The following is a 24,336-nucleotide window of genomic DNA, read 5'->3' as shown; positions in this document are numbered from 1 at the left end:
TGCACTGAGGTTTACAAGTTGAGGGCGAGAGGGGCCATTGATTGTGTGTGAGTCAGAAGCCACTGGTATGCATAACCCCTTTCTGTTGTATTGCTTGTCTGGGGCTGGAATTGCTTAGCATGAAGACCTTTAGGTTTCTTTAATGATTGCTAGACAAATGATTTTGCAAAACCATAGTTAACTGTAGAACCGTAGACCATTCTTGGCAGTTTGCATGCACAGGATTAAAGGCAAATGACTCACCAGTTTCTCTGGCCCTCAGAGCTGTGCGTTTGCTTCATGTAATGTAGTCCAAACATCTCAGCTGAGGTTGCACACAGTTCTGGAGTCTTCACTTTTGAACATGGTATAAGATTAGGTTGAAGACCTACTTTTTGTTGTTCTTGGGTGAGAGGACTGTTTTTGGGACAGTGCGTAGTTCTGTTGTATTGCCGCTTTCCTCCTTAATGCTGGCTTTGGGCTGGCCAGCAGGAGAAATCTGTGTCTCCTGACAGCTCTTTCTCAGCTGGCATGAGAGGCAGAGGCGTGAAGTAGTAGCTGATGGCTTTCTTGAAACACCTAATGGCTATACCTAGTCCATTTTTATGTGGAAAAATTGTATGTGAGTACTGCCTGCAGGAGATGAAAATTAAATAAATTGGATGGCAGAAGCTTGTGCAATTGCAAAGTAAACCTGAATCCTATTTCATACAGATTTTTTTCCCCTTTTTTTTTCTTGTTTCTTTTTCTTTAATTTTTTTTTTCTCCTCAAGTTACAGTCTTTGGATTTTGATAATCTGCCCTGAAATGTTACCCCATATTTTATAGTTATTCAGAAAAAGTGTTTCAACAAGTAATGGCAATCATAAAGATATTAATATTTCCATGGGTAGAAAAAGAGGCTTGATTGCCTTCTTCACCAAATATTGTGCTTAGGAAGAATGAAATAAAAACCTTGCATGTTTTTTCCTTAAGATTGAAAGGGTTTCAGGATGTAAACCTAATATAAGATGTCATCAGTGATTACCCTGTTCTACCTGCTGCTTGCTTTGAAGCTTATTAGATTACTAGGAGCAGTTAAACTGTTGTCTTACATAATTTAAATGCCTGCTTAGATTGTTTTGAGAAGTAAAGCTGTAACTGAGTAGCTTAATCTTGAGTTGTTCTGGGGGCAAAACTTTGAACACACCTGTAGTAGATGAGTTGAGGGATTGAAAATGTGTCCTGTTTATCCTGCTAATACAGAGGAAAGCATCTGCCTGAAGTCTTGCAATATTATCTGTTACTGAGACTTTGCTACTACTCTCTGTTGGTCAAGATGAGACTTGCAGAGAACAGTAAAGCTTTCCCAGAAGAGCTCCCGTGGTGCGAAGTTACCTGCGTTTTGTCCTACTGAAAATTATCTGTCCCATCTTTTGTAAGTTTAATCTTTGTACAGGTCTTGTGTGATTAATTTCTACCTATAGGCAAACAATTTTTCATGACACCCCTGCTAAATATGTCTATTTAAGTTACTGGTGAAACTCAGATGTAATTAATCAAGCACATAGTGTAGACCTAGAAGGGAAAGCATAAGAATTATTGTCTGTACTTCTTGATGGCTGTACAAGGACTGACTGCTTGCCAACATGGTTAGCAGAGTTGAAGTAATGTATTGCGAATATCGACTTGCTGATCTGCAGACCTCAATTTTTCCATGGAGTAGAGTCCAATTGTAAACTTCAGTTTGCTGACAACAGGCTTCCTTTTTTAAGTCATTGATAGTACAAGTTCTGAACTGTCAGTTAGAAACATCTGATGCAATGAGATATCTGCTGAAAAAGGAGCTGTTCTGGGGAGAATCAAGGAACTTGCATGCCTTGGAACATGTCCCTCAAGGCTGCCATTTATCATTTCAGACAGTTTCCTCCTCCATGAATGAAGCAGGGCAGCTATCTGTCGTTTAACAAGATGTGAAAAGGTGGGGGTGTTCTTGTTTAAATGATGAATGTTAAGTTATAATCTTAGTGACTCATTTAACTATACTTTTTGTCCTACATGTAATAAATTTATTTCTGGTTTGAATGAGCAGGTACTAGGTATTAGTCAGTTTGGTACTTGATGACTGAATCAAGTTAAGGCTTTGACTTAAACTGTATGATGTATCAAAAGCTTGGAGCAAAGGGCTGACATAGAACATGTGCTCTACTTGCTGGTTAGCTGTGGAGCACAGTAGAAAATAGAGTAGGAAGGGTGCCATATATTTTGTAGTTGTACTTGAAAATGCTTAACGGATTCAGCAAAGCTGCTTTGGGAATTGCATGATTGTAAGAACACAGTTTCTTCCTTAAAGGTGTGTAAACTACACCTTAAAATTATTCCAAGGGAGAAAACATTTAAGATGAAAAATGTCATGTCAATGGTCAATGCTTTTTCATTGCTTTTGTATTCTTGCTCTTGTCATGTTTTAGATACGAATGTTGTAGCTATGAGCAACTTCTACAAACTCGACTGGTTTGTAGAAGTCAAATGAAAGTCCTAGGAGAAAGGAATTGTGTAATATTAGGTAGGTTATTTTTCATAATCCATTAACTTAATTAGAAAGGATCATAATGTGGTTGTGGTTACTGAAATGTCAGAGAATAAAATAGAAGCTGAATTTCATCAAAGTTAAATTCTAAAGTAGAATAAGGATTTTGCTTTGATTATTTTTTTTTTCCAAGTTAAACGAATTGCAATGGTTAGGCAGTTAATATTCAAATTTTTTTTTTCCTCTAAGCTGTTAAAAAAAGTTCTTCTGCAATTGAAAAGCTCTTGTGATATAAATAGATACCCAAGCATGCATATTTGGTAATTGCTTACTGGTAATTTCTAAAGCAAGTAAAGCAAGCACTGGTATTGTAAGAAAGATTACCTTGAAAGATGGTGAAAAATAAAGTGTAGCTTTTTAATCATTGTAGCTTTTGCTTGATACACAGAGTAATTTTTTTATTTCCATTAGTGGGCGTATGCTGGTTATATGGTATGTATTTATATATAGCACACAAATGTTTATAGCCATTTTATTAATACATAAAAATTTAAATGAATGGAAGCTCTTCAGTCTTACAAAACTGCTACTAAGTATCTGTTTTAGACAGTTGCAGAAAACCCTTTAAACTATAGAAAATAAATATATTTCTGTTTTCTAGCTTAACTGAAAATCATTCAGAGATATAAATTTTACATGATGACTTTTTCACAAAAATAGGTTTTTGTATTTAGCTAACGTCATCCTATGTCAAGTAGCATGGCTTGAAAAGTAGTCTTTTGAGTCTGGTTTTTTTTCCACATCTACCTTCCACATTTGTCCTGCATACATAAAACTGTATTGAGAAAATTGTTAACAGTATCGAAATGCATTTTTTCCCCCTGTTTTTCTCCCTGTCTTATTTTTGAGGCCAACTTACTGCTCCATCTAGGTAGACTTGATAAATGGAATTGTTCCAAGTCTTGTGTGTGAAAACAAGGCAAGGATAGACTAGAGAGTTGAAAATCTGCCAAAACAAACTTGAGTGAAATAGCTTAGTTCCTCTGGTGCTGCACTTTCTAACACCATGGGGCTTTTTAAAGGTATTTCCGCTCTCAGATATATGTGGTCCATCGGGTGTTGCAAGAGGCAAGCACTTTTGTAACGAATGAAGTTCGTGTCCTGCAGCACTTAGGTGGGATTTCAGTCATCTTGGTAAGGAAGAAGGGACTGAGCTAGGCCAGCCATACTGTTTGACACCATGGAAGCTGGAGCTATTTAAAGGAAAAACTGCTATTATATATATAGGTGACAGCAAGAAGTACAAGGTCTTAGGAAAGCAACCTAATGTAAATGAAGTTTTCTGACTTCTTTTTACATTGGCATTTCAAATGCCTCCCTTCAGCTTGCAGCACACTAAAGCAGAATATACAAGTTTCTCTCTCGATAGAATCGTAAGTACTTTGCATTTTAAGCTGAGTGTTTACTTTTAAGAAGCATCTTGGTAGTTGATTTGAGGGTTTATGTGTGTATTTCATTAGAAGTGTAATGTTTAGAGTATGTTTAAGGGAAAACAAGACTGTCAGGATGATGGAGCTAGGCTTTTTTCAGTGATATCCAGTGATAGGACAAGGGGCAATGGGTGTAAACTGGAACATAGGAAGTTCCACGTTAACATCAGGAAGAACTTCTTTACTGTAAGAGTGACAGAGCACTGGAACAGGTTGCCCAGGGGGGTTGTGGAGTCTCCTACACTGGAGATATTCAAGGCCCGCCTGGACAAGTTCCTGTGTGATGTACTGTAGGTTACCCTGCTCTTGCAGGGGGGTTGGACTAGATGATCTTTTTAGGTCCCTTCCAACCCTTGGGATTCTGTGATTCTGTGAATAGAAATCCAGAAAACCTGAAATGTAATGGAGATGTCTAAAAGATCTGTATTTCCTTAGTCCAAGATAAAAGTGAAAAGGGAGGATGAAATAAGTGTGTCTTTGAACACAGGACAACATTACTGCACAGGAGAGAGACTTAAGACCTTGTCCGCACTTGCTGTGGATGAGAGAATTTGATTTTAATATTGGATCCAACTTTACTGTGTACACTGATAGTTCATGGTAAGTTCTAGTGTCTTTGTGGACATATAAAAGGAAGAAAGATTGACCTCTATCCGTGGGATTCATCCTAAATAACAGCTAACACTGCTGTGGAATTGAAGAACTCAAGATGGAAAGGGACTATTGTTGACCTTTTGTGGCTTCTACCCCTTATTGGCTCTCATGTTGGATTTGTTCACAAATGAACTTTTTCCTTATGATAGTGCTGGTTTCAACCTGTAAATTAGAATTGAATTGTCATTTATGAGCTAAGAGTGTATTCACACTGTGGACAGACTCTGCCTGCCTATGTGAAAGGTAGCATCCTTCCAACTTCAGTACAAAATTCTGGATTTTCCATTTAGAGAATACTAGCCTAAAGAAAACAGGGATTCGAATTGCCTCACAGGCTGGAAAAGCACCACTGACAACGTAACTGCCAAGGTAGTTTTTGTGGAAATGGCCAAGAGGTTTTGTAAAGGGTCTCCAGGAACCTTCAGTATTTCTGATCTACCTGTTCTGCTGTTGAATCAACTTTTATAGGTGTTAAAACTATAGTAAAATCTAGCAGAAGGGCACGTGGGGATAAAAATTATTTGGCTTCTTGTCATAGAAACATATGAGATAAAACAGAACTTAGACATTCTTCTGGGCGTGGGAAAAAGTGAAGTATGTGAAAACACATTTAGGAAGTTAATTGAAAGCATGATGCACAGTAAATAAATAAATAAGTTGTTTTGCTAGAGCAAATACCTGTAAATAAAATTAATCACTGTTTTCTATAGACATGAAGGTCAGGAGGTACCCTGTTATAGTCTCCATTTCAGGTAATAAAATGTGCTTAGTTGCTGTACCAACACTTGTCAGCTCTGATTAAAACATGTATATATGTGTCAGGAGATTAACCTCACTATGAAGTTTGATAGAGGAGTTTACTTCCCAATTCTGGATGTTGAATGTCAGAGTTTTTCTCTATTACATTAAGGTCATTCCTTAAACATTAGGATGAGAGGATAACTGATTTAGGAAGGGACATCAGGAGATGGCCTATAGATTCCTCTATAATTATCCTGGCTTTTTTTTTTTTTTCCTAATCATTATTATCTTGTAGTAGCTTTGTGTGTATGGTTTGTTTTTTTTTTTCCCTGAAAATTCTTTTCTGAAACTGAAATTGGTTATCACTGCAGAGTATGAATAGTACATATGGAGAATGCATTAAGGTAAATAGAACAAGCGTACTTTGAGGAGAAAAATAGATAAGAAAAAACATGAGATGTTCTCTAATGTTTCAGTGTAGAGAAATGTTTAACAATTTCTGTAAGATTACTGCTTGAAAAAGTATAGCTCTGTTGTCTAATTTTGAAACTGCAAGGCCTGATAGAAATCAGGAGGAGGTTTGACATGAAAAAGTAAAAAGGTTAAGATAAACATCATTTTCTTATGGAAAGCACTAAGTGTTTTTTGAAGTATTTCAGGTGCAAACTATGTGATGTTGTTAAAATAAAGTATGGTGCGATCTTTTAACAAGATAAAGTATAATTCATTTTAGCAGATAATTTTGGACCTATTAAGAGGAACAGATAAGTTTCTTACCACTTGAAGCAGCACTTAATGTGCATATTGAAGCTGCTCGATCATCAAGATAAACTGCACAACACTTATGTAAGCATGACAGAGTTTAAATTACATCACTTGGTGTTTCTCTGTGGTATATGCTGTTGATCTTAAACTTTATTTTTTCCTCACCTTTTTCGTTGCAGCAGATCAACTATTTCTGTGAAGGTTAATTGGGAAAAATACCTTGTAATCATACTGTGACATTTACTGGGGTTTTACTGTTTATTTCTCTAGCTGTGGAATACAGAGTCCCTGGCTTGAATTAGGGTAATGTTTGTCAGAAGCATGTATCCTTGGGGTGTCTTATCCAAATTATGGAACATTCAGTTTGGGTGTGTTTAATGAGATTTGTTAGAGCTTAGCCTTTAAAACCTTAGGTGTCACCAGGAACATGGCCTAGAATCATTTGCAGAGGTACTGAAGCTGATCAAGAATCTGCTTCCTAATTCCCCAGTGTCATCCCTCTACTGGTTGCTCAGATGCTGTGGTTTGGACTGAGAAAGTGGAGAAAGAAAATAAACAAGGGAGATCAACTTGTGAAGAACAAAGCCCCAGAATCCTACATTCCCCACATTTACCCTCCAAACGTCCGAACCCAAGGGTCAGATATTGGATGAGGAAGTGTTTCTGTTTTATGGCCACCTGTGAAAAGGAAGGTGGATGACTATCTGAAGGTGGAAGAAACATAAGAATAAAAGTCTAAACAGTAAGAGTCCTTGCCTGCTCAGGAAGAGTGTGGGACAGGATAGGAAACCTTCAAAGTAGATGGCTACTTGGTGTCTTCTGTTTGTAAATGCCTATGAAACCCATGGTCTGCCTCTCATTCCAGTCTTCTGCCCTCCGCTATGATATATAATAAGTGCTGTATTTTAATTGTCTGTTTGCTTGAATAGCAGAGGTCTGTGTAGTGGACAAGAAGGGGATGAACAGTCATTGAAACAAGCAGGTTCCAAAGAAAGACCACAATGTAAGATTTTATTTTAGGGTGGAATTTTTATATAAACTTAAATGTAGTATACCACATAAGTTCAAACAGCAGCCACAGCTTATCTTGACGCATGAGCTCCCCTGTCCAGCTGAGGATGGGAGTGATAGAGCAGCTTTAGCGGGCACTTGGCATCCCTCCAGGGTCACCCCACCACAGATATATCAAGACAGCTTTGGGGTGGGTTTCATGTAACACTTTTCATTTGTTGAAGAGTTCATGCAGTTGCCATGACCTGTTAAGTTATTTTGGAACAGCCAAGTGTCCTATATTTTAACTTTCAAGTTTTACCTTGCATGCAAGAATATGTAAAACCACATTTCATGTACGCAGAATGCTGGCCTACAGTTTTAAGGACTTTTTGGGGTGATATCTAGACTTCTGGTATTAGGGTGCTGATCATAACAATAGCAAACTGCTGTTGTGGATTTAGCTGTAAATAAGCCAGCCTGTTAATAATCTCATCAAACAGTTCTTCGGGCAGTGTGCCTTGTCCACGTCATGTGTGCACTTCTCTATTGAATGAAGAGTGAAAAGCCAGTATTTTGTCTTGTTAATGACTACTGTATAGTATAGTTCCACATAGCAGAAAAGAAGAAAGCCTGATAGGGCTCTGATGTTTACTTTCCAACTTCAGGGTGCTTGACTTTACAACCTTGTTAGTATTTTTAAATGCAAAAAAAAAAGAAAAAATGGATGATTCCAACACTGCTCAGTCCAGCTGCATAGAGGCAGCTGAATAGAAGAGTTAACTCCAGACTTCTGGCATCTAGATTCAGGTCCCAGTTTTGTTTCAGACCCATTCATGTTGCCTGATTTCTGCCTCTTCCCAGATTTCGTATATGAGCTTATAACCCAGAAGGTTATAGGCTTATATATTTGAACTAACTCTTAGCAGACTTTTAAAATATTCTTGCATTTCTTAAATGCCACATTTTTTATTTTAATTTTTTTTGGCTACCTGAACCTCTGTGTCTACCGTAATTCATATGAGTTCCTATGACCATCAGAGGTTAGTGTGTGTGAATTCGTTCTTCCTTCCAGTTAGGTCTGATTTCCATAAGCTTAGGATCCCTTTTGCTGTAACCTCTTTAGGTAAGAGAAAGGCAATTGGTTTGTAGTTTGCCTTACTACTGAACACAGGCCAAATAGTGACTAATGAACATAGCAGATGTTTTGACTTTTGAAGGCTTTTTTTGGAAAGAACTTTATTAACCAATTAATCCTTCCTCCTGGGAGATAACAGGACAGTACTGCAGCTGAGATCTGACAATTCATTGCATAAGAGAAGAAAATATTAATGTTGACCCTTGCTATGTTGACAGTAGGATTTGAATCTAACCTTCTGCTCTTTTTGCTCAGAAAAACACATCTAAGTAGAGTTTTCTTCAAATCTTTCAGCTACTGTGCTACAGTGTGATGCTGGCCACATATTTAGCAATTTGGAATACAATGAACCAGATTTTGTGTGAAAATCCAGGGTGGCTCCATTGATTTATAGCGTTATTCCAGATATTTATATATTTTACTGTGAGATTGTAATCTGACCTCTGGTTTTGATGAACAAACAGCCCATGTTTGATTTGGTTTGCTATTGGGATAGGAGGGCTGTGGAGCTGAAAGGTTATAGCAAGTTCTCTCTCCCCTTTTGCTGATGAGCTCTCTAAGGCATTCATCTGTAGTTAATTATGCTAAGCATGAGGGAGGATGGCTGGCTTGAAGGTTTTTACCAGAAAGTGCAAGGAACTCTTTGCAGGCAACCTCATTTCTTAGTTCCTTGTGCTTCAGTGGATGTTCTCCTACATTCTCTTCCTGGCAGGAAGGTAAAGGTAGCAACTGTGAGGACCTGTTGGATAGCCAGTGAACAGGAGGTGGTTGTAGTTGCTTTAGTAATTTTTAGTAGTAGTGTGAGTTGTGCAAGAAGGTAACGAAAATGAGAATACAAGCATGGAGATATGAGATATCTTCATAGTCTTTGTTTTTTGCAGCTCTCCCCCAGGGACTCCAGCCTGGTGAAAGGAAGCTCCACTCCTTGGTACCTTGTCCTGCTGAGCTCAGGAGAGTGAGTAGCAGCTTCCACAGACAGAGCAGGGTTTTGTGTGACTCCTCTCCCTCCCTTTCTCTCTGCAATCACTCCCTTAAAGCCCTCTACCCAGTTCTTACTGCAGACACTTCAGTTCCCTCATCCTGCACCCAAGAATTCAGGTTGCAAAGATATTTTGAGGACCTCATGCAGGTGGTGATATTCAAGGCCCGCCTGGACAAGTTCCTGTGTGATGTACTGTAGGTTACCCTGCTCTTGCGGGGGGGTTGGGCTAGATGATCTTTTTAGGTCCCTTCCAACCCTTGGGATTCTGTGATTCTGTGATTCTGTGTGAATGTGTCAAGAGCTTATGACCTTGGAAATTGGTTTCCTTTGATCATTCTCTTTTTCATTGTTCAGGAAATATGCTTAACTATAAGAATGATGTAATCGTCATGGAGCCATTAATCAGTATAGTCACTATGCTTTTTCCAGGTGGAAAATTGTAACAACAGTTAGTTATGTTCACATCTGCATAAAATATGTACAATAAATTATACACAAAATCAAACCTCTTCTGAGTGAGCAGCATTACTTAGGGCATGCTTCCAGAAATCAGAAGAACCAAACCCACTTGATAAGCAGGTAGTTGCATCATTTCTACTGATTGCTTGCAGATTTCTGCTGAGGCAAAAGACTAGAGCAATGTGGGTTCACAAATCAGTTTGTTATGCTGAGCCACCCACTTAATAGGAGAATAGTCTCCTTAAAAAGCTTTTTTCTGTCCATGTGTACATCACAATCTCTCTAGTTTGTCATTTCCCCTGTAAGATTTAGAAGAAGTTGAGTTTAAAGGTCACCAACTTTCCAGTGCTGATTTCTTAGTTTCTGCAAATCCCATGCTGAGGTGAATGTAGGTATTAAATACAAGTGTGAACTTTGCTTAAATTTCTTTTGAGCATCAGATTTTAAACAATAAGATGACATTTTTAGAGAGCAATTTTAGGCCAAATAGACTGTTCTTGATGTTCAGATGAATTTGATTTAGTCCATACAATCCATCCAGGATTTCAAGTCAATTTGTAGATTTCAAGTCAATTTGAAAAAGCACTAGAGCACTTAACCCTAATTTCTAAGCGGCAAAGTTGCTTTACTTTAGTAACTGGACATGAGTTCTCCTGGAGTAATGCCCCTGTAATCATTTGTGTGCTGACTGTTTCTGTACACGGTGAGGGCAATAGTCCTTTCTAGCTGAAAATTCAGGAGTTTCCAGTGTACATTTTGGTTTTCTCATGCAACATAGAAGCTTCTTAAAAAAGCTGTGTTGATGTGTGCCCTGCTCAGGCTTGTGGAAAGGCAGACGTCTTCTCTTTTGATCTTCTCTTCTGTGGTAGGATGCTCTGGCTCTGAACTGGAGATGGGAAGAGCAGAACCAGATCTGGCAAAAACTCAGTGAGGTGTTTGTCTGTGGTCGTTGTAAACAGAAGCTGTTTCAGGTTAACACCCTGTGTGCCAGGAGGGTGCATGCAATTGGACAGTGTATCTAAAAATCGGATTTCTACCTCCCCCCTCATTTTTAAGCTTGCTTTGTTCCAGAACATGGTGGCTGCTTATAGGTGGTCTTAATAATATCTAACTGTTTTGCTTTCTTCTTGCTCATACATTGGACTGAGTTTTTGTAACAGGGCGTTACATTGTGATTGCAAGCACCTCAGGTCTGATGTGGGCCTTATTTTATGAACTCTTATACGCATGGGCCACGTAGTGATAACTTAGTGTAAAGAGTTTTTGAGCTGCTGTTCTTGTGCGGCTTTTGTTTGTTCATGTGACTTAAGGTGGGAAGAAGGGTCTTGACTTAAATGGTTGTATTAATATTTCACTTGTGTTAGATGTTTTCATGAGGTTGTAAGTGTACTGGAAGCAAGAAGAAGCTTAAAGATGAGTTCTGAAGTTGTTTAGCTGAACTTGGAATATCTTTCTTGGAGCAAGACAGAGAAGGAAGGAATAGTGGAAAAAAGGCAGCAACTGAAGGGAGAAAAAAGCTGGATGGGTTTTGCAACCATAAATGGTAAAAGTAACCTTGCTCTGCTGCCAGCAAGCAGAACGATGGAATAAGGTTTTGATTTACAGGAACAGCTCAGCAAGGGCCTTGTAGAGTGCTTCATGCCTGCTATAAAAATATGATTAGCTATAAAATGGGAGAGATTTAACAAGAGAATTTAAGCATCAGCAACAGCACTGTTTCAAGCAGAATGCGGATGCCTGCTTTTAGAGTTCTGGGAACAGAAGCTAGTTCAGAAAACACGAAGTTTTCCAAGACAGAATATGGATTATTTTTTGCTTAGTATCTGAACATGTTAAATTCTGGTTCTTTGTCCATCTGCCATGAGGTCTCTAAAAATTAAGTAATTATCCTTTATAATTATTTATAATTATTTCTTTAGATAATTGTCTTCCAGTAGCTAGGTTTACAATAAGCTGCTTGGGGGCATAGAGGTAGGCATGAGATGCTTTCCCTTAGTTTCCAGCATTCTGCCTTGTTGTTATATAGCTTCTATGATCTCTCTCTACCTGTACATTGCAGCTTTATTCAAGAAGGTAATTTAGTCAGCTTGAAGCTCATGTGGTCAGCTGACCAGTAAAACTTCATAGCTGTGTACAGTAAAAGCTGTTACCCACTTGGCTGTTCCCCAGTCTCCAGCCCTGGGGTGATGGAAGCTCAAAGCTCAAATGCAAAGCTCATGAACAAATGACTTATCACCAAATGTGTCAAATAGTGTTTGGGGAGTGGAAGAAGGGAAGCAGTATCATTTTTGGATGCCCAGTGTCATTGGCTATGAGGATTCCACTGAAGGGAGAAGGACATGAGAATTTCTTTCTGCAAAGTGAAACATCAAGTTGACTGTGGAGAATTAGCTGTCCCTGTGAAAATCTAGGGCCAAACGCTTCCTTTAAAGGATTCACTTTTAGTCAATGGCAGAAGAAGGGGGGACTCAGTTGCATACCACTGTATGACTTAAACTGAAACTGAATACTGAGATTATCACTCTTAATTAAGCCACGCTAAGTCTTCTTCGTTTCTTTATTAAAAGAAATCTCCATAATCTCACCAAGATTTCAGATAGTTCAGAAACAAGCAGTATAATAATAAACACATCCCTGAATATGTGCAAGAAAGTAGGATTAAATTATTAATAAAAAATATTTTCTTTAAATTACAAAGCAACTCGAATATCGTGGGACACCAGTGTATATAAAGAATGTATAAATTAGTGTATATTTTAAGATGTTATTTTTTGTCTTTTCAAGTCAAATGGAGGCTTTTTTTAACCTCTAACGAAGAACAAAACATTTTTATCTTAGTTGTTCACATGGTTTGTCTGGTGACTGTTGATGTAAATGCCATGTCTTTATAAAAACTTGAAAGACATGATTTGAAGTTTCATTTTTGTATTTGGAGCTATCAGAATTACACAACTGAACTACTGGAATTAATTGGCATGCATAAATTCAAAATAGCAATATGCTTTTTAAGTGTGTTTAACAGAATGCTAATAAATACTAATTTGTACTTAAACATACAATTTGTGTGACTAACTATTGATATGGGTCTGCCAGTATTTCAACTGTGTCAAGGTTTTAAAACTTTGCACAATGGTAAAATTCTGTTCCAAACTACCTGGAGGACATTATACTCAAGAGATCAGCGATAAAAGCCCAAGACTTTTTTTTTATTATTATTATTTTTTCACCAATCTTTTTTTAGCAGGCAGGGGACAAAAAGTCAGAGATCCTGAATGTGACATTGTGCAGTCTAGTAATTTGAATCAAAGGGTATTTACTTAATAAAACCAAAATGACTTAAAACTTACTTTTCAATGTATTTTCACTGTAGGATCCATAAGCAATGCTTTCAAACTAGTTAGTAGTAGATCTCTTTAACTGAAAAGAGTAACTAAGAGGATACATACAGCCAGTTTCGGAGAAAAGAGTGCTAAAATATCTCAAAGAAACAAAGATTTTTTTTCTCCCCTGCAGATACTGTGTTATACATTAGTATAATGATATAATGAGAAACTGTTGCACTGTAACAATTTTATTGTTGTCTAAGTATTCTTACATCAGGGTTATGATACAGATGCAGAATGCAGAGCTGAATTTGGAATACCTTTTATCTGGCAAAAACTTTAAGTGTACCTTTCCTCCCTCTGTTATGTACTCTTTGAATACTGAAGGTTTGAAAGAGTTAAAATCAAGCCCCAAAATGCAAAATTGGTTGCTGAGTAAACTATTTCTTAAATATAAAAAAGATATTTTTCATAGGCTATGAATACAATTCTGTTTGTAACTAGGAACAAAAGTTGTGGTTGAATACAGAGCATTCACCCTCAAGGAGGAAAGTGTTTTGTCAAGTTCAAATTTCAAGGTCAGTGATGTTTCTTGGTAGTTAAGAAGCAGAAAGAGGTTAAAAATTTGAATAGTTGTGCTGACTCTGAAGACTTGACTTACTGATGACTGAAGTGAGTGTCTGGCTTTGCCAGATGATCAGGCACTGAGGAAAGTATTCTCGGAAACTGAAACAGAGAGCAAAACTGCATTGGTGAATCTCAAGTAGATGCAGGATCCTATGGCTGTATGTGGTGGGAGGTTAATCCTGTCAGTGTCTGTGTATGCACTGTTACTGTATGAAATCTCAGCTTATGCCCCATATCCTGTACAGGGCCTTTTACTTGCAAACCATAAATGAGGATGCATCCACTTGAAACAGCATTTTGGTTTAGTCACGTACCTGAAGATAAGTGCACAGCTGTGTCTTTGGTTTTGTTCTCCACCCCACACAGATCATTAAGTTGTGGTGGGAAATTTATACTTTTCATTTTGCTGTTAAATGGAGAATTACCTTAAAAAAAAAAAGTAGTCATACCATCACTGTGTGGATTTCTTACTATACTGTGGATGTCCTGTATCCAACCTTTAAGTTTGATCATTTCCTACCTGGAATGTAAAAATTTAGCCAAGTTTAAGAAGTGTATTTAGTTGCTAGTAGTGATTTCTTCCTTTCTTCTGTCAAATATAGGTCAGACTTCAGGATAGGGAGGTAGCTACTAAAAACCCGAGGCCTTACCCAAATTTGGAGGCATACAGAGCTGCAAAACAGAAATGTAATTCCTGAACTGTGATTAAAATCTCCTTGTCTTCACTGTCTCACCCCACCAATGAAAAGCTGCTAAGCAATTCAGAGCTTGACACCTGTATTTCAGATTTACTATAAGTTAGCTTTGTGTGGTTTGGTCTCTACACCTTGCTGAGACTTGTAATGGTCATACTATGGTAAAAGCTGATTTTTCTCTGGTATTCATGGTGTAGGTTCTGAATACAATCTCTCTCTAAAATATTCTGTCTTCTCAGTTACATATGTATCTCTGTAAGTGGTTTATTTCATATAAATTAGTGGAGTGCACTAAGAGCATGAGTAGTGCTAATTCAGCACTTCTCATTTTTATCAGAGGTTAAGAGAGCATCTCCTCCTCTGCTAAAAAGGGGAGAGCGTGAAGCTTCCTTTGCTCCCTTTCTTCATCTGGCAAAGAAGTTCCTCTTCTCAGCAGTAGAACCTTGAACAAATGCAACCTGTTATTTGAACAAACCTGTTGACTGAAGCAGGACTTTGTCAGTGTAATAAAACCTGACCAGAGATGTTCAGCTATATTGTTCAATTGCATATGTTTGTTTTCTGGTTTTTTTTTGGTCCCCCCCCCCCCCCCCCCCCCCCCCCCCGTGTTGGCTGTGTACTATTTTGTATCCTAATTTTGGAGTTCCTGCATGTTAGTATTTTGATGCTATTAGGATCTGAGGAAACAATCTGAAAGTGGCTTTGTGTTTGTAGTGGGTGGGTATGTGTGTGTGCACACATACACATGTGTGGTCTTTTTAAAGGATTGGGCCCTTTACACATTAAGGAGGAGTCTGAAAGAGGTCCTGTTGGTAGTAGTGGGTAAGTAGCAGTGGGTCAGTGCCTCATTTACAAATAAGGAACTTGCCCTTCTTGAGAACATGCTCTTTACTTTCCTACATGGGCTTATAAGGAAGTGGAAAATGCACTTTTTCCCCTGTACCAGCTTATTTGCAGGTACAGGACCCTTGGTTCAGTGTAAAGTACAGAATTGCTACCAAAAGTTTAATCAAACCTGTTCAGTGATATGAGGGTCAGCTGCTGTGTAGGCTACATCTTAGGGTGAGGTGTAGTTCATCAGCACTTGTCTGCTGAAAGGTGTTTCTTTGCTGGTGTGTATGTAAGTGTACCACTATAATTGTACTACAAAATGTATGTCTAGGTACCTACTGGCAAGCCTGTTTGCTGGTTTAATATGTAGGCAAAAAAAAAGGAGTGATGATAACCTTCAGGACTCAGGAATATGAAGATGAAGAGAATGGAGCTGCTTCTGATGCATTCCTAAACCCAACAGAGAAATTGTTGTAGGACAGATAAGGTTTGTTTGCAGTTTGGAATTAATTCCACTGGAACCTGCACAGAGTATTCTAGGGTGTGGAAGACTGTTACTAACTATGTAAAAACTACTCGGTGTTTCCACATGCTGAGTTTCCTTCCTCTTGTCTTTTACCACCAAACATTCCCTCTGGCAAGCACACCCCTGTTTTCAGGTTGGTGTTGAGAAATAGAATGTCTCTTGTCTGCCTTCATGTCCTTGCCTGTGTTATTCCCTTCCTTAAATCTCATATGCTTACTGTACTTAGCTGTGGCCTTTTGGATCTTTAAACCACCAAACTTTATCCTTGTCTGCATTCCATTTTATGAAATTTATTTCATTTCCCATACATATCTACCTCCCCCTCTTTTTCTTTCTTCCCGTAATCTGCAACTTTGTGCTGTTTCTTGTAATCTTTTATTGTAAGGCTTTGAGAAAATATACAAAGCAGAGTGGGTTTAATCACCTTAACTATTACTCCTCACCACCCAAGCCCCTTTACTCCACAAAACCAAGCCTTCTTTAACAGACACTAAATGGGTAATTGTGATCTAATAGGCAAGGGCAAAGAGTGCTTTTCAACTTTTAAAGTCAAAGTTTAGTCACTGCTGGTGCTTGAGCAGAGAAAGTCTCTCCTCTATGGTATTTCTGGTCCTTGCCTCTCTTTCTTCAGCCATTTTTCTTTTTGTGCAGGTTTTTGTGAAGCTACATAGAGCCAGAGTGCTGCCTCACCACCATGGTTCTACTTGGTTTCTTCTGGAGGTTGCAGTTCTGTAGAATTGTAGGGGATACATCTAGGTAAAACTTTTCTCAATAGTGCAGGTTCTACAGTATAACTTATTTTTTGGCTTCTTCTCTTACTTTTCCTGGTTCAGTTAAGCATCATCCACCTAAGCACATGCCACCTTCATGGCCACAATGAAAAACTATGTCTAGCTGCTATGTCTCCAGCAGTGATGTATTCTTGTGGCAGCCGTGGAGAGAATTGACATACAGTATGAGTGCATTCCTTTTCTTTAGAATCACTTGTCACACGTATAGTTTTGAACTGGGTATACTTCAGAAGGGTGTGTTGCCTGGCTTTTCTCAATAATATTTGGGGATATTGAGAAGAAGTGGTTGTGGTAAAGCCTTTGAAACACCCTCTTTTGTCTGTAGAACTAAATCCAGAGGCCTAATTAGTAGTCTGGAAATGTGTCAGTGTCTTCAGAATCTACTTTGTGAAATTTCATTCTTAGAAGTTGTTGTATTAATTCTTAGTCCAGAGAATTTATTCTTCCTACTGTAAACTTATAATTTATATATGCTTTTGTACAGTAAACATAACAGTCAGGTGAAAGGGATAAAAACACTAACAGACCTTAGCCAGGCATGTCTTGTGGATGGTAGTGTTACTTGTAAAATTGAGATGACAGGAAAACTTGAGTGCTGCACTTTCTGTTACTGCATTTTTATTAGTCATAGTTAATTTTGCTGCATTTGAGGAGAAGAGTACCTCTAGGACTTAGACCCAAAGACTTAGTCCACCAACTTGCCATGATATTTTCTGATGGAGGGAATACTTTAAGTTTTTCCCTAAATTGCTCCTAGAAAGGGTAGGAGTAACAGCTTATTCTGGGTTTCTAGCTGGCTGCACCTGGGAAGTTTTGCCTGGAACATCTTTGGTGAAAATGGGATTGTCTTCTTCCCTGACATCTAGTAGAAAAGCCACACTTCACGTTACCTGAAAAGTCCTACTAGCAGTAGAAATAGCAGTTATTGCATTGTGGTGAAATGACAAGCAGAGAAGAGGGCTGTAGTTAATGTAACCTCCCGATTATTTTCTGGACAGCTGCACATACTCTGCTTCTCCTCTGATACTAGCTGATCTATATTTTATGACCTTCTGTGTTCAATCAAACCTGTTTCCATCATTTGAGCCTTTGCCTCTGATACCTGTTGTCCAGGTTATTCAAGTCTTTCTAAAATTAGATTAGTGCAGGTATCCTTTACAGTTGCTCTGATATGAATGGGGTTAAGGGTATTTACATCTGTGTAGGCACAAGCTTTGTGAACAGAGATTTGGCTTATGCTACATAATCTTTGACTGCATGATTACTGCTTGGTGGTTGCTTAAGAACAGCTTTGAGACCAGCAGAGAAGAGCCTGTATAAAACCAGCACTACTATTTGGTTAGCAGAATTCAGCCTTTAAGAATATTTAAGGGAAATACTGTTCTTGCTGAAACTAGCCTCCAATTTGTGAACTTCAAGAACAGTGTGATTTTTACTGTCATTCAATAGATAAGAGTTTGAAAAATGTTCAAGTTACTCTCCCAAGTGCTGGGAGAAAAGTGCTTTTCCTGTCCTAGGCACGCTTGCGGTGCCAAATGTGAACTGCATTAATGGTGCTTTTTGGACAAACTACAAACGCTTCAAAGAGCTACTTTCCTGTAAATGTGTCCTTACACACACTTAAATTTCATCCTCTTTGTAGATTATTGTTTGTGGGTGAGGGGAACAAAACCCAAACAAAATAACAATTGAATATCTTGGTGCTAATCAGAAGTTTCTAATTTGGAAATGTTTTCTCATTTAGAAATTATTGTTTTCAGCTGTGAAAATAACAGGCTTTTCCTGCAAAGAAAAAGATTGAGGGAGTATGCATTTAAGTGTTTATAATAAATATCAATTCTGTTTTGCAAACACAGAAAAATAATTACTCTTGTTTTAAGATCACATAGGGATTCCATAAATATGGTTTGCATTTGTGAATGAGTTATTTCATTAGGTCAGGCCAGAGAAGCCTTTCTTGAACATTGAGCTCTTAAGGCTGAAGCTGTGCTGACACCCTGTCTGAGTAACCTCTTCAGAAAGAAAATGCCTTTGGGGCTGTATGTAAACAGAAGCCTCAAAGCTCTTTTATTGGTTACATTCACATAATCTAGCAGTGATAATTCTCTCAGGGCTGGCTAACTGTAGAGTGCTTGGTGAGATTTGCTGTGCTTGAGTCAGAACCGTCAGTCTATTGGAAGATGGAATGTTTCAGAATACTGCCAATCAGGTTAATTTCGTACCTCCAACTTTCCTTAAGAAGCAGCCTATCATGTATTCATGGTACCTTCTCTCTGTGACAGCAGCTGCTGCTCAGGCTTTTTTCCTGCTACAGTCAAATATTTTACATATTGTGAGTCAACAAAGTGAGACTTAGTAATCGGAATGGAAGTCTGCAGTGAGTGTGTGGTATTGGACAGGTGGAAAATAAAACTTGTTTCTGGCATGTTGCTTTCTCTGGCTGCTCAAGTGTTATTGAAGGAGAGCAAAGCTTTCTTTAAAGAGGCTACATGTGCCACCCAGTGAGAGTTTCAGGTCTTCCTGGGTCTGTTCTAGTTTCTTTAAGAGCAAAGGTCAGAGTACCATTTGCCTGGTTTCTTCAAACTCCCCCACACCTCACAAAAGTGGGTCCAGCTCAGTGTGAGATCTCCTGTGTGTGCCCTCATAGAAAGCAGTGCTGCCTGCTGGACCCCACTGCAGTGTGGAAACCCACCGCCCTGTGTGGGAGGATAAACTTCAAGCGGGAAGGTTCAGTGTTACATTGCTTTTGTGATAATTTCAAGCAACAGGGATGGAAACGTTTTGATGTAGGGACTGTTCTGAAACAGAACAGGTAGGTATTGTTCCATGTGCTTGTTGCTGACTGGTGCTGGTGGTGGCTTTGCTTTAAAGAAAGGCAGTAGTGTGTTTTTCAAAAATAACTTAAGTCTCATGCCAAAGTATGGCTCAGTGACATTATCCTGTGAAAGATGCTTTAATCTGGTTCTGCTGTGGTCAAAGACTCATAGGAGTAGTGACTATTAACATACTTATGTTGCCTAGAAGTAAACTTTCCATTTACACCATTAGTTTTAAAGGGTATGCATCTATGCCTGCAAAACTTTATCAGATCACCACTGACTTAGAGTAAGGTGGGGGTTGGGGATGGGGGGAAAATAGACATGAGCACAAACTACTAAATGCTAATCTGAAAGTTTAACTTTTTATGAATTTTATGGCACTGGTTGATATTACTAGAAAAATATTTTCCAGTCATTACCCTATTTGTGTTATTCCACTGTGCTCCATGCTCTGATTCATGAGACACAATCAGTTGCTTTCTATTTTCCTCTGATTTCTTTTGGACCAGTTTGTTTTGGAAGGTGAGCAGGCTGCAACAATTAAGCAATTACGTTGTCAACTTGAGTTGTGCTTCCTATTCAGATTAAATTCAGATCCATGCATGTAACTAAGAAGGAAACATACATGCCAGGAAAAGAAAAAAAGAAAGAGCAGCTTTGACATGGAACAATAAGCTATTCTGCTCTTGCGTCTTTCCTACAGGAGACTAAGAGATTTGACAGAACAGTAGGTTCTTGGGAGTCAAGTGCTTTGTGGTCTGGAAGCCATCAGTTCTCTCTCAAATCTCTCTTCAGATAATATTCTTAGTGAAAATGATGGGACTCTCTTGTGATGGATTATGAACTAAAACCTGCACTTTGCCTGCGGGGTTTTAGCTCAATTTAGAGTCTGAAAGTTGAGACTTTTATTTTTATTTTTTTTTAGTTCTTTGAAGAATCTCATTTATTCATTACAGGAGGTTTGTAATGGACATTGCTAATGGAAAGTGAGGATATTTATTTTCTGATTAAAAGGTCTTGTTTTAAGATATCTTTGAAATACTGGAGTAGTGTGTTGTTATTTGGGTGCAGCTTTAAATGATAAACTATAGTTGACAGCTGGAGCTCTTGGACTGCTGGAAATGGGCATGTTCCACTAGAAACTGACAAAGTGTAACAGGATACTCATATGAAATCTACCATCAGATTGAACACAACTGTTAAGGAGTGTAGGGTGAAAACCCAAAGAACTCCAATGATACAAAGGTACTTAAAAAAAAAAAGTCTTACAAATTAATGAGCACTGGTCTACATCCTAGGTTTCAAAACAGGCCCTGTACATGAAGACTCTCAACTCAGACCTGGGTGTCGAAGTCATGTCTTAGTTGTACAACTAGAGAATTGTTTTGCCTTAAATAAGCAACATTATTTTAATAGATGAAATACTGTATGTAAAATGCTTCAAGCATGGCTTAGCTTGGAACCTATCTTTATCCTTTATGCTGTGAAGTTAGCATTATGTGTTTTCTAAAAGCACAGCAGAAACTTGTAAGTGCAGATGAAACAGTGTTTGGGTTGTCATCACCGATGCTTTTCTCCCATGGTACAAAGCACAATGGGTGGGGTTTTTTTTAATATGACAGTAGATAGCAGTGCAGCATCAGCTTGAGAAGAAATTAAATTTGTGTGTGCTTTAAAGAAGAAAACAGAAGAAACAGTTGAAAATCTTGTGTATTAATAAACTAAGCTTTTATTTTGGATAAAGATGAAGACAATTGAATTGCAGTATTGTCTTTAAACAATTTTTCTACCAAATGTGGCACATTTTAATATCAAAAATGTTGCTTGTCTGACTTCTAGCTATTGGTGTGACAAAAGTTTTGTTCTAGGGATGTTCAAAATATTGGTCCGCGGATCTGGGGGAAGGTCTAGCACAAAGTACCTTTGATTTTTCAAAAGTACCTTTGAAATTTGCAAAATTGGTGCAAAAGGCAGTATCTTAAATTATCCTTCACTGCAAATGTGGAAGTTTAGAAAAAGGAAATGTTCTGAAATTACTGGGATTACTTTGGCAGGATTAGCTGTTGTGGCACATGAGAGAAAATTTTAGTGACTGTGGCTGTTGTTTTTCTCTCTGAGATCATCTAGAAGCTGTGAACTCCTTTCTCATCCATGCTTGCAGAGGATTGTTCAGTGTTTTATTGAAATTGCTTTACCAGGTGCTAGCCCCACAAAGACCTGTCCTGTAGGGTTTCAGTCCTACTTGGATTGAAGTCTGGCTGTAAATTCATTGGTTTCAGTCACTTGCTTCTAACAAAACCTCTTTTTGTCTTAATGTGGAGACCTATGTTACTAAATGTGCATCAGTCATATGATACTCTCTGACCATATATAGGCTGCCTTGAGAGTATGTGCTTTAGGGAAAGTAGTAGAAGCTATCTAAACATAATCCTCTGGCTTCAGGAGTCTTGGTCCTTCATGTTGAGAGTGCATACCCACTCAAAAGTTGGCAGATAACCGAAGTCCAGTAGCACAGCTGGCAGTCTTTTGGCTGATCACCAATATATGAAGTTATTTGGTTCAGTTTTATTTGTATTATCTCAGTTGAACTCTTGTCTTCCAAGGCATTGCTTTGATGTGAGAGCAAAATTTGACCTTTACTCTAAGGGTGATGGCACTCGCTCTGCAAGAATTAAGATGTGTCTAAACACTGGCTATGAATTTTATAACTGTATAAGATAAATATTAGATGGGAACCATGAGTGATAAATACAACAGTGCCAGAAGAAAAGTACTGTTAGGCAGAGAGATTTATTCTTTCTAGTAAATGATATTTTTGTTCCCTAGGAAGGCAAATTATATGACTCAGTAATAAGCTGTGATCTATTTAATAATGATATATAACTTAATTCTCAGAGGTGCTACAGTCAATGGAAGAGTCAAGAGGAAGAGTCTGTATGCATTATTTTGTTAACACAGGAATTTCCCAACTAGATGTTGGTTTATTGGTTTCTTACCAATAGATTGGTCTCCTAGCCATCAGATACCTAAAAGAATGTACAGTAGATTTTGGCTTTGGACACTGAGAAGTGCTAGCCTTTTTTAATGTATTAGATCTGATATACCACATCGAGTGCTGCTTTCTATGTGTAGTAATATTAGTCTGTGTTTTTCAACTGATGCAATCGTTTTGCTGCGTTTTGAAGCGGCTGAGCAGTGCATTGCTAGCATGCTTCTGTTATATGTAAGCTAGGTAGTGACCAATGGCCTGATTTCACTCTTTCTCACACATACACGCTTTTTATCTGATGGGTTTATCTATGTTTATACAAAGTGGATGTAGCGTAATGAAGTAGGATACTTGTTTCTATTAATTTTGTAAAGGTACCAAAATAATAGAACAAAATAGTGTATAATGGTTTTATGGGATTGGTGGAATTGTTTGGGTTTTTTTTTTGGGGAGGGTGGGGGTGGAGTGGTGTCATACTGCAGTTAGGGTGCTCTTGTTTGGGGTGGTTTGGGTTTTTTTTTGAGACTTGAATATTGACTGAACTTGAAGTAAAGTTCAAGAGGATTGTTATGATTAACTTTCTTAACTTTCTAGGAGCAACTAAGAGACTTTAAAGAGAACCATGTTAACAAGAAACTGAAGAGTAAACCAAGTACATCTGTTCAGTAATGTGAATGGCATGAATATTATCAGAATTGTTCTGGACAAGGATGGTGTAATTCACATTTAAGCATTATGCTGAATTACTGTACGATCAAATGCACGATACATATGTGAGAAACAAAACCTGCCCCATTTAAAGGTTAATCACACATTTTGCTTAGGGGCAAATAAATCCTATGGGGATTCATACATTCAAGCAAATCAAATGGGTATGTTAACACCACAGCTTTCTCTGTGTCTAGGACTGCTAAAATGGCACAAGTCTACACTTTCATATTTGTATTTCCAGGTGTTACTCTACATCATGTGGTCATTCCAACTATGTAAAATTTAACAGTGAACATTAACCCTTTTGGAATATTGGTGGATGGGTAGATTTTTATAATCATAGCTCAAATAAATCTATTACTTTTTCAGCTGATGGAGTGTATGTGCAAGCCTGCATACTACTTATATTTAATAACATGCATCTTAATTTTCTCTTATACTATATATATGAAAATTAAGTGTAATAAAACAGCTAATGGAAATTATAGTAGTTTTAAGAACTTAATTTAAAAGGAGCTGTTGCAACTGCTGCATGTCTTTAGCAAACTAAAAGGTAGTGACTCTGCTGCAAACTAATACCCAAACTTTAAACAATAGTTAGATATTCTGGACACATTTGTCAAGAACCTTCTGTAGGCAACAGTGAAAAAAAGTTTGGAGGGAAAAAAAATGTGATTCTACCAGGTTCTTTTTTTGTTTGGGTTTTTTTTATTTTTATTTTTATTTTTTCTTTGTCACCCCATAAAACTTGTGATGTACATGTGAACATTTAAGTGATTCTCTTTCAAACTGGTCAGTGGTGGCAGCCACTTAACAGTATCATGGAATCCTCTTTCAGTGTTATTTTGAAACTGGCAATATTTCTGGTTGCATTTACTGAGAAATATTATTGATCAGTCTTTCTGGTTCATGAAGATTGATATCTCTCAGACTTGGAGAGCAGTACTCAGTCTTCTTAAGATCCTTCTGTAAATGCCTTGCCTCTGTGATGGGAAGAAAGGCTGGGTTTCAGTGCTGACATAGATGCAACTAACATTCTAATTTAGTCACTCACAGGTTGAGCGTGCATTTTGTTTCCACGTTCTTCCTGACTTGAGGAGGAGCGGACTTTGCGAAGATGTCTCAAGGTAGAAGGTATTTTGCATAAGTAGGCAGGAAATTCAAGGGAAGATAGAGGCATTACCTGCACTCCTGATATTGTTCAGTTGATGTGGGATTTCAAGGAGACTGGGTGCTTGAGGACTGCGGGACTAAAATTTGGAATCTCCAAACAAGTCTTAAAGTGGTGCCCAGGAGGATGCTACAAAACCAGATGCC

At 38.1% G+C, this 24,336-nt stretch overlaps 1 protein-coding gene across 2 annotated transcripts in view; it reads left to right on the top strand.

The window, feature by feature from the left end:
- FBXL7 (F-box and leucine rich repeat protein 7) overlaps positions 1–24,336 on the top strand; it is a 179,731-nt gene that overhangs the window by 59,283 nt on the left and 96,112 nt on the right. The window contains exon 1 of one of the 2 annotated variants that reach the window (XM_065667585.1): positions 9,143–9,221. The exons of the other annotated variant lie outside the window; for it this stretch is intronic. The gene's annotated coding sequence lies outside the window, so the exon portion shown is untranslated. Of the gene's footprint in view, positions 1–9,142; positions 9,222–24,336 lie in introns of those variants that run through there. 2 annotated transcript variants of the gene reach the window in all.

This window comes from Lathamus discolor, chromosome 2 (genome assembly GCF_037157495.1).
Source record: "Lathamus discolor isolate bLatDis1 chromosome 2, bLatDis1.hap1, whole genome shotgun sequence".
In the NCBI taxonomy this organism is placed as follows: Eukaryota; Metazoa; Chordata; class Aves; order Psittaciformes; family Psittacidae; genus Lathamus; species Lathamus discolor.
Note: the sequence above shows the minus strand (reverse complement) of the source record. Positions and strands in the feature narration are given on the sequence as shown.